General features: G+C 37.5%; 1 protein-coding gene across 1 annotated transcript in view; it reads right to left on the reverse strand.

Moving 5' to 3' along the window:
- The window catches only part of fam110b (family with sequence similarity 110 member B), a 22,347-nt gene extending 16,471 nt beyond the window's left edge, over positions 1 to 5,876 (reverse strand). The window contains exon 1 of the mRNA XM_007543357.2: positions 5,773 to 5,876. The gene's annotated coding sequence lies outside the window, so the exon portion shown is untranslated. The remainder of the gene's footprint in view (positions 1 to 5,772) is intronic.
- Between the last annotated feature and the right edge of the window lie 3,843 nt (positions 5,877 to 9,719).

Here is a 9,719-nt window from a genome sequence, read left to right on the forward strand (position 1 = left end):
GGTGTGGTGCAGCAGAGGCACATCTAAAAGTTGCAGGACAGCGGCACTTGAGGACTGGAGTTTGACACCTCTGGGTTAGGCACTTTCTTAAACAACATCACATCATGATTATAATTTTTTTATTCTTCGCAACTTTAACAAAAATAGTAAAAGATTATTAAGGCACCTAAAAAGACATACTTTTTAGGTACTTAAAAAGTATGCCTAAAAATTACATGAAAAGTACTTTATAGGTGCTTAAAAGACATACTTCTGCATATGTATTAATTTGTTTTATTTTATAATCAGGTTACTGCGTGTTGCAGACTTCTGCCCAGGTCCCTCTTGAAAATGAGATCTGGATCTCAACGGGGTTCACCCGGTTAAATAAAGAAAATAAAAAAAAAGGCATACTTTATTAGCCTGAAATTTACACTGAGATGTAATTTAAAACATACTGAAATTAATAATTTCAAGTAGTGTTAAGTGAATTTAAAAAAAATTCTATTTTGAGCATATATTTTAAAATATACACAAAATATGTTTTAAATATACGTGAGCAAGTGTATATTTACACTTGGGCAAATATATACTTTGTTCACTTAAAGTATACTTTTATTTAATATATTTATTAAAAGTGTATTTTGGTAAAATTATGTTTAAGTGTGCTTAAAGTTCTACTTTCGAAATTGGTAAAGCATACTTTTACCTTCAGATACTACCTTCAGATATATTTATAGGTAGTACACTTAATACTCAAATGAACTTTCACAAATATAAGTATGTTTGAAATATACTAAAGGATACTTTTTTTCACCTGGGTGTGTTCAGTTCATTTGCTGTGTCCAGAGTTCCATCTACATGTTCCTCCTTCTGCTTGAAGTCTGATTTTATTTATCCCAGACATTTCTGTTAGCATTAAGAATCAGAATGCCTTTGTTGTCATGTGTACAAAAGCACAGTGGAATTTCTAGAATTTGCTCTCTAGCTTCTTCCTTTACATCTTCTAGCTGTCTATAATCTTAATTATAAGTTGCTATATAGTCCTAAATAATTCCAGTCTCCCTTCTTAAAGTTTCCTTTTGCTTGTTTAGCAATTTCTTTAGGTCACTGCTGATCCAGAGTTTGCTATTGGAAAAACATCTAGCTATTCTAGTAGGATAGCGTTGTCTATAGTTCATATATATTTAGTCGGTCCTATTCTCTGCCATGGCACTGATGTCCTTTCCATGTGGCTGACAAAGTGCAACCCAGTCTGTAGCTTCAAAACAGTCCCGCAGAACTTCTTCAGCCCACTTTTTGTAGTTTTTTAAAATTACATTTTGCTTTTGAATGAAGGGTTTATATTTGGAACAAAGAAAAGCAAGGTTGTCATCTGATTTTTCCAGAGAAGATCTTGCTTTAGAGATTGATAACTCTGACAGTTGCATAAAACAAATTCAACACTGTGTTTTCTCTGGTTGAACAGCTGTCAAATGGTTGAAATGTTAGAAGTGCAGTAGAGAGTGAGGCATGAATAAAACTAAAAAATATTACCACACACGCATTGGAGTGGTGTGTCTGTAGTTAGCAGCAACTGAACTGAAGACATCAAATGCATGGTTGCAAGAAATGTAAACAGTTCACAAAATGAAACTGAGGAACACTCTCGGTAAATGATGTGAACAAAAACTTACTAACGGTTCAAATGACACTTCACAGTAACATGTCATGGATGACATAATCTGTTGTTCACATGCACTGCTAAATCCACCTCCTTTGCTCTTTCTTCTCCTTTTTAAATCTCTGCTTGCATGGTCAGACAGTTCGGCAGAGAGAGACACAGTTAAGAATAAGATCCTGCAGCCAAGTCTCACTAAAACACATAACACTGCATTCCTGGTAATCTGCCTGGATCTTACGGCTCATCCAAATTGTTTGCCAAAAGTCTCTTTGCCCTTTATGATCGATGGTTTGAATTTCCTTCTTTACTCTCTCTTTGCTGCGGCTTTTCACTTTATCTTCATCAGCTGCTCCCAGTAGTAAAAATAACCCACCTTGCTGCTATGGTTACACATCACAACAAATGTTCAAAAGTAAGAAAGTATCACCAAAAAATCCTTCCAGCTGCACTGCATCCAAAACCAGAAATTAGTTATCCAAAAATGTATTGAAACATAAAAAGAAGTTTTTAAAATGAAGAAATCTAAATGAAAGTAGCAGAGCTACTCCAAATGCTACCACCTTGAGCAGTTCACTTTAACATCCAATCATATGTAATTAAGATAGTTTTTCGAATTGCTTAAATTTGGTTTTGAGGTCAGGAATGCTGAGCAATCAAATCGCTGGTCAGATAGCAACTCTGAGGCAAAGTTCCAAGTTCATGACCTTGTCCAGCTGGGATAAATGGAGCAAAGAGAGCTGGCAGAACTCAAGGCAGGATCTGAGAAAGTAACCACCTGGATGCACTCCTGGCCGCTGTTTTCTGGCACCCAAACTCTGGGCCTCCCTCTTAAATTATTCAAAATATTCACAAATTTGTCCTAAAGTATGGCAAGTTTTAATTCAAGTGCAATATTGTTTTTATGACACATTCTTTTAATGCAATTTAAGATTGCTGACAGAGACAATTTACACTTCAGATGTATTTTAAAGACTAGAGAGTTAAAAATTTATTTAAAGAGACTAATGTGATTTTTAATAAATACTGATGCCAGAGGGTTTTGTGTAAACCACACAGAAAGCTTTTTATGGTGAATTTAAGGCACTGATACCAGATTATTTATTATCAGATCTTTCAAAGAATTTTCAAGCTAATGTTTTAAAAACTTTGACATTTGTTACCACTTCAAAAACAACACTGAAAGAAGTTGGAGTAAAACATTGTGAGCGTTGAATTCGAAGACCACAAAGCAAGAAATGTAATGAAGAACCTAATTTTACCGAGTAAAATTCAAAGGCTTTTACCAGTGAAAAGTACGGAAACACAGGGCAGCTGTGGCTACAATCAGTAGCTTGACATCATCAGCATGTCAATGTGTGTGTGAATGGAAATGACTGATTTCATGTAAAGCATCTTTGCTTAGAACCAAGATTAAAATATGGAGAATTGTTGTTAGAAAACTTAAGGGGCAGAATCCTAAGGCTAGCAGACAGACAATATTAGTTTATTATATTCCCAGTGATAACCAGGGAGACATTTAATATATTTAAAATAAAGTTCATGTGTAAGAGAATCAAAATAAATTAATGTTTACTGATCCCACACAAACACTGTTATACCATGATTATATTTCCATCCAAGGTTATACCAAACTTTACTTTTATTTCTACAACGTGAAGGGGAGTTGTTTTTAAATAAAAGACAAAAAAGTGTATGACAACAAAAATGTTTTTTTTTCTACACCATTTCTGGTTTTTATTGTTGTTTAAGTATTAAGGAAAATACTTAAACCAAATCCTAATTTCCAATCTGTGTGAGAAACCTGGATTTGTCTCAATATAGAACCAAGTGCAGTACAAAGGAAATGTGATCAAGTGGAGAAAAACCAAACATCAGGCAAAAACAGGAAGTGAAGCTATTAAGTTTTACACACAAGAGTGGTGCATAAAGCTACCAGTCTACATAATCTGTGACCTTTGGTTTTCTTCAGTGAAACTTTAGGTGTTCTATACATTCAGCAGTTCCTGAAAGTCATAGCTTTCACAATCAAACGAAGCATGGAGATCATCAACGGTTTAGTGATGCTGTAGAGATTGGTGAGCTGAGCTACACGTGTTAGCCTCATGCAGCCTGGGAACAGTTCTGTTTGAAGAGATAAGAACGATCCAAAAACTATGTATGTGGAGCGATTTAGGAAATTGTACATAGATTTGTTAACAAATCTGCAAATCTGTAGGTTTTTTTGCCCCAGTTCATGGAGTTGGTTTTACTTTATCAAAAACCAACTGAACAGATTAAGCACAGGCTTCATTAGCCCAGGCAATGTCAGAATATGCACACATATTTTGGATTTATTTATGTTTCAAGGAAGAATATTGCCTGTCGTTGTTTCAGGCAGCAATAAGCTGCCTGAAACAACAGGCAGCTTATCACTGGTTTTAAATTAAGTTTTAAAACCACTAAAACCTTTAATGGTTTTTATTTTTAACCATTAAAAGTTTTACATTTTAATCGTTAAAATGTAAAACTTGGCACTAAAAGACATGACCACTGTGTTCCTAACTTCCTTTTAGTCCAATAACTTATTAGTTAGACTCTTTAATCAAAGATTATTGTTTGAAAAATCCTACAAGAAACTTTTTTCTGATTTTGTATTTTTGTAGCTTGCAGTGAGAACAAAGGATAAATTTAGTCAATTCTGTAAAGTTAACCTATTTCTCTTAATTAAAATGTGCTGAAAATGTACCAACCATGGTTTTTTTGTTTTGTTTTGTTTTTTGCAGCATTGCACTGCTAGTGCATGCTTATGCTGGGGGAAACAACACCTATTTTAATCTAAACTATTATTAACCATTTCAGCTAAGCAGGCTGTGTGCCGACACACAGGAGCTTTCTCAATATCAGAGATGAAGAATCATCATTTTCAACCAGAACTACACTCAAAAACCCCAACAGCAACAAATGGGCTGCTAACACACACACACACACACACACACACACACACACACACACACACCTCTGAGGAAGATGAGGGACAGAGTTTGCTTTGTTTTATAAAATAAAAAGTATATATAACAAAAGTCATTAATGCTGTAGAAAAAACTATAAAATAATCACTGAAACATGAAATGTCCTGGGTCTTATATGATGTATGTGCATATATATCAGTTGTGTAGCTCATCCAGTAGCGATGGATCCAGGATTCAAACACTTCCTCTTCAGTCTGGGCTTAAACGGGTCAGCAGTTAGACATGAAGTTAATAAAAGGTTTATTTTATATCGACTCTGATTTTATGATGATGTTTAAATTAGGGGTGCACCGATTGTAGTTTTCTGGCCAATCACTGAACTTTAAAAGATGCAATTCTGATTTTTTGACTGAAATGGTGCTAAAGATAGCAACAACACTGCAAAGCTGGCAGACATGACCTGGTAGTCTGTCAGTCTGCCCTCTCTCACAGCAGAGCAAAAAGGGGCTGTAGCAGATTTTCAGATATTTGTGGAGGCAGATGACATCGGTTTCTCATGCAAGGATTGACTGATCTCCCAAAATGAAGGAACCCATGTTGAATAGGTGCACCCCTACTTTAAATGTATCTGGGTGCTTCATGCTTTCTTTCTTTTGCATTTGTTTATTTGATGACTCGGTTTCTAATCATCAATTGAAAATGACATCAACACTTAGTTTAGAACTTATGAAGCCTGAGTGAGAAATGTCTCAGCAGAAGAACTCAAGGATGCAGCAGGAGCAGATAGAAGCACCAATCTGTTGTTCCGCTCAGCTCCAGCAGACGGGTGTGTCAGCAGAGGCACGTTAGCAGCTGACAGCCACTATACGAAGAGCGCGTGCTCGTGCGCGCGGTGCTGATGCTTCGCTATGCCAAACCCCACCGAGCAGAAAGGAACGGCGTGGAATGTGTTCCTGACTCTGTACAGCGGCCTTACAAACCAAGCTGCTGTTCCCAAAGCACACAAGCACAACATCAAACACTAACGGTGCCTGACATAGCTCCCCTCTGCTGCTGCCTGAATGACAATCTGCCGAACAATAGACCTGAGCGGAACGGCCCGAGGAGGGACGGCGAACCCCGCGGGTGGTGATGGAGCCAAACATGCAGGTCAGATGGAGCAGAACTGTTTATGTGGCCTACCTCAGCTTCAGAGTCAGAAAACAAAGGATGCTGCAGCAATTTCTCTCCGTCAGATCGGTGCGTTTGTTCGGCCTGACAGCGTCCAGTCCTCCGCCAGCAGCAGTGAGCAGCAGCGGCACTTCCTTCCGCCCAGCCTCTTCACAATCAGCGTCCTTTTCTGCTCAAGACTCCCACTATTTCCCCTAGAAATCTACTTTCACTCTGTAGACCAGGGTTTTTACTCAAAAAAGCCACTCGAATGATAAAAGCGACAAAAATTTGGTTAAAAACAAACAAACAAAAAACAAGCAAACAAACAAACACTCCAAAGTAGCCTTCTATTTGAAATCACTCCGCAGTTCGTTTTTGTCTGCAATAAAAGTGTTTTAGTCCATTTATTTTGCATAAAACTACTTTGCTTTCAAATAGAAAGATGAAACAAGCTAAGAATTAAGATCTTATTTGTTCATTTACACTCTTAGAGAGAAAATGAAGCTGCAGCTAAGTGCAATGCAAACTACCAAGTAAATACAAATGCATAAAAATATTTTTAATTTTGATTTTATTTTGGAACTGAGGATGACATTTTCCCGTTCGGTGTTGTGATTTTAGCAAACCTAACGGAGAGCGGCTCAGACCCTGCAATGAGACACATAAATCCCCCCTCCCTCAGTCCAACCTCGTTCCTTTTTAACTCAGACTTAACCGTCCTGTTCTCACACACACTCTCTGCATGTTTGCCTTTTTGGATATATTGGAGCAGCTCTTTGCATGATATTAAATTTCCTTGGATGTCGCTGGCTTTCAAGCCGTTTCCCCTTCCCTCCTGAATGGAGCGGTCCGTCCGTTAAAGGGCCAGTGCTCGGATTGTCAGCTGCAGCGTCTTAGGTTGACTGCGACAGAAGGTGATCTGCTTTAACTACTGACGTCTGATCAGGTTTGTTTAGATTTTATTTGAAGGATGACTTATTTATACCAGAACAATAAAATATATTGGAAAAAAAGCACTGTTTGCTAAAAAAGCCAGGATATTAAAAAATAAACGCATTTTATGTCCCAAAACATTCTAAAATATTTTAACATGGGGGTGAAACCCCGCACCGTTTCTGTTTAGTAACAGTCCAGCCCAGAACCAGGATCTTTTATTGTCTGTTGAGTTTCTTTGGTTTCTGAGTTTGATGCTAATTGCAAATAAAATAATAAGTGGAAACATCTGCTATACAGTAAACAGCAGTCACATTCTCCACTGCCATGCTTGTTGTGTTTTTGTTCCGTTGACCGGCCCACAGGTGACGTAACGTTTGACGCAGACAAACGTGAACCGTTACCATCTGGGTTTATTCTGCGGTGTTGATGTGGCAGTCAGTGGTTTGACCATACAATTAATTTTGTTTGTTGCCAACAACGCCACCTGGGGTTATTACCCAGGAATTAACGGTAAAGGACACAGATCCGGTTTTGCAATAAGCAAGAGACAGGTTTCAAGACAATAGTTTATCACAATCTAAGAATAAAAAATACCTGTACATGAACGAAAAGAAAATTCACAAAATAAAGCCAACTAGGCTTACCGGTGTACGACCAGGTCCTGGATGGTATAGGCTCCAAAACAAAGAAATCAAAACAAACACCTGTGAAGTCAGTCACTCTTTGAAATTCCCTCCACCCATTTGTGTTAATCACTGCACAGTCACACCAAAAAGGGACGCCCTCATCCAGGCCCGAGAGCACCACGGGTAGTCCTCTAGGAAAAAAAAAAAAAAAAACAAATTGTTAAAATACAGGCAGTAAAAGAGATATATAAAAATGTGTGTAAATAAAACAATAAAAGTCTCTGTGCTTGACGGGCACCAATCCAATCCGAAAATCCGAAACAGAGCGCGATCAGCCGCTCCTTGTTCTGGTCTCGGGGGGCGTGTCTCTCTTGACCGCTAAATAAGCGGTGACTCAGTCCAGGCAAAGCAGCAGCGTTAAGTGTGTGGCTAACAGCTGCGATTCCTAATCCATCCATCCATCCATCCATTTTCTGAACACCCTTGTCCCTCAGTGGGGTCGGGAGGGGTGCGATTCCTAATATTAAAAAAAAAAAAACAGTTTAAAACAAAGGGATAAAAATAAGATTTATCACTGAGTCCACCTAACGATCAGGCCAAGCTCTCTTCACTTCCACCCAAACGGGAACGCTCACAAACATCAGCACTTGTCAGAAGAACCACTTCACCCACGATCAAACGTGGAGGTAAATACGCCAGTACGTTTCTGCTGATAAAATGCGCTATAACGACAATGTACAAACAGTTGTAAATACGCAGGCAGCCAACCTCACCTGTACTCGGCACTAGTGATGGGGTATCTGAATCCAGGCTTCGAGACTTGTGTCGTCTTGCTGAAAACCACGTGACTGGCAACAAACTAGGCCTCACCATAGACATCAATACGCAGACCCCTCATGGAGCGCTGAGCCGTACGTAACAGCGTCCGCCATCTTCTATGTGGCAGCAGAGCGATCAGAGCTCCTTAAGTCCTGTGCTGTGTGGACTTATTTTAACCGTTTTACGAAACAAATCTGGATTAATTCTCATTACCTTCCCCAGGTAAGGATGAAANGAGCCTGAATAAGATCATTAATAACCTTTAAAGTGGCAGTAACAGTACTATGTTTTTTCCTAAAACCAGACTGTACATTTTGTAAAACACAATTAGAATCTAAAAAAAAAAACTTCAATTGATCTGCAACTAATTTTTCAAAACTTTTTGCTAGGATACATAGTTTAGAAATTGGTCTGTAATTGTTTACCTGTGACGATTCTCCACTTTTAAATAGAGGTAAAACAAATACTGATTTCCAGACACTAGGGATTTTATTCGAACTTAAACTTAGATTAAAAATATGAGACAATGGCTCTGCTATAAACTCTGCAGCTAATTTTAGACAATAAGGATCCAAGTTATCAGGCCCTGCCGATTTTTTTGGTGTCTATATTTTTCAATTCTCTGAGAACCTCAGCTGTACAAATAGGGGAAAAATCAAAAGTGGTGAAGTTACAATCATTATTTAGAAACTGCTCATCAGTATTTGGGGCAGAGGAAATTAAATCATCAAATAGAGAGCCAACAGAAATAAAATGCTCATTAAAATAATTTAAAATTTCTAATTTATCAGACAGCATTTTACTTTTATTCCAAATTAATTTCATTTCTTCTTCACCACACACTGCACGCCTGGTCGTTCACTGCTGCCACACACTGGTGGAGATGGTGCATTGCACTACTTAAAACAGCCTTACATAATGTTTTAAATGCTAAGTTCATAAGTGCTTTGTAGACATATTGCTGTAAACCTTTAGGATCAATTAAATTAAGAAATTTAAGACTAAACAAAATGGCAGAGCAATATAATATTACCACATAAAGCTAATTTTTAAAGTTTAATCTCTAACAAGATTCTCTAACAAATTTATGTCAGATCATGATTTCTTGGTTAATGTCAAGTTATCATAACAAAGACATTTTGAATAATGTCAACTTTGTATTAAAGGTATCATGATTTACCGAATGACACTTTGTGACAACAGTCATAAATATTCATGAGACTTCCTCGTGTTCATGACAGGTGTTATGTTTATGACAGTGTCATGTCAGTCTTATTCACACCCTTTCAAATAAAGTGTTACCAAAGTTTCCCATAACTTAGAAGTTGATGTAAAATTAATGTTTGTTTTAGCCACAAAATGATTATGCTCATCAGCAGAAAACATATCCCCAACTACAGCATAGAGTAGCTAATCAATGTAGCAGTTATGTAGCCTGATGTAAAAACATTTTGCTAGACAATGTCAAACATTGAGAAGTTTTAAGTATTGCTATCAAATCTTATCAAACTCGGCGTTTTGCAGCCAAAAATACAGAGCCAGCCATGAGAATCAACTCATTTAAAGTTAGAACTCAGTTTCACACAAACACAAAGA

The sequence above is a fragment of the Poecilia formosa genome, unplaced genomic scaffold, assembly GCF_000485575.1.
Source record: "Poecilia formosa unplaced genomic scaffold, Poecilia_formosa-5.1.2 Scaffold803, whole genome shotgun sequence".
Taxonomy (NCBI): domain Eukaryota; kingdom Metazoa; phylum Chordata; class Actinopteri; order Cyprinodontiformes; family Poeciliidae; genus Poecilia; species Poecilia formosa.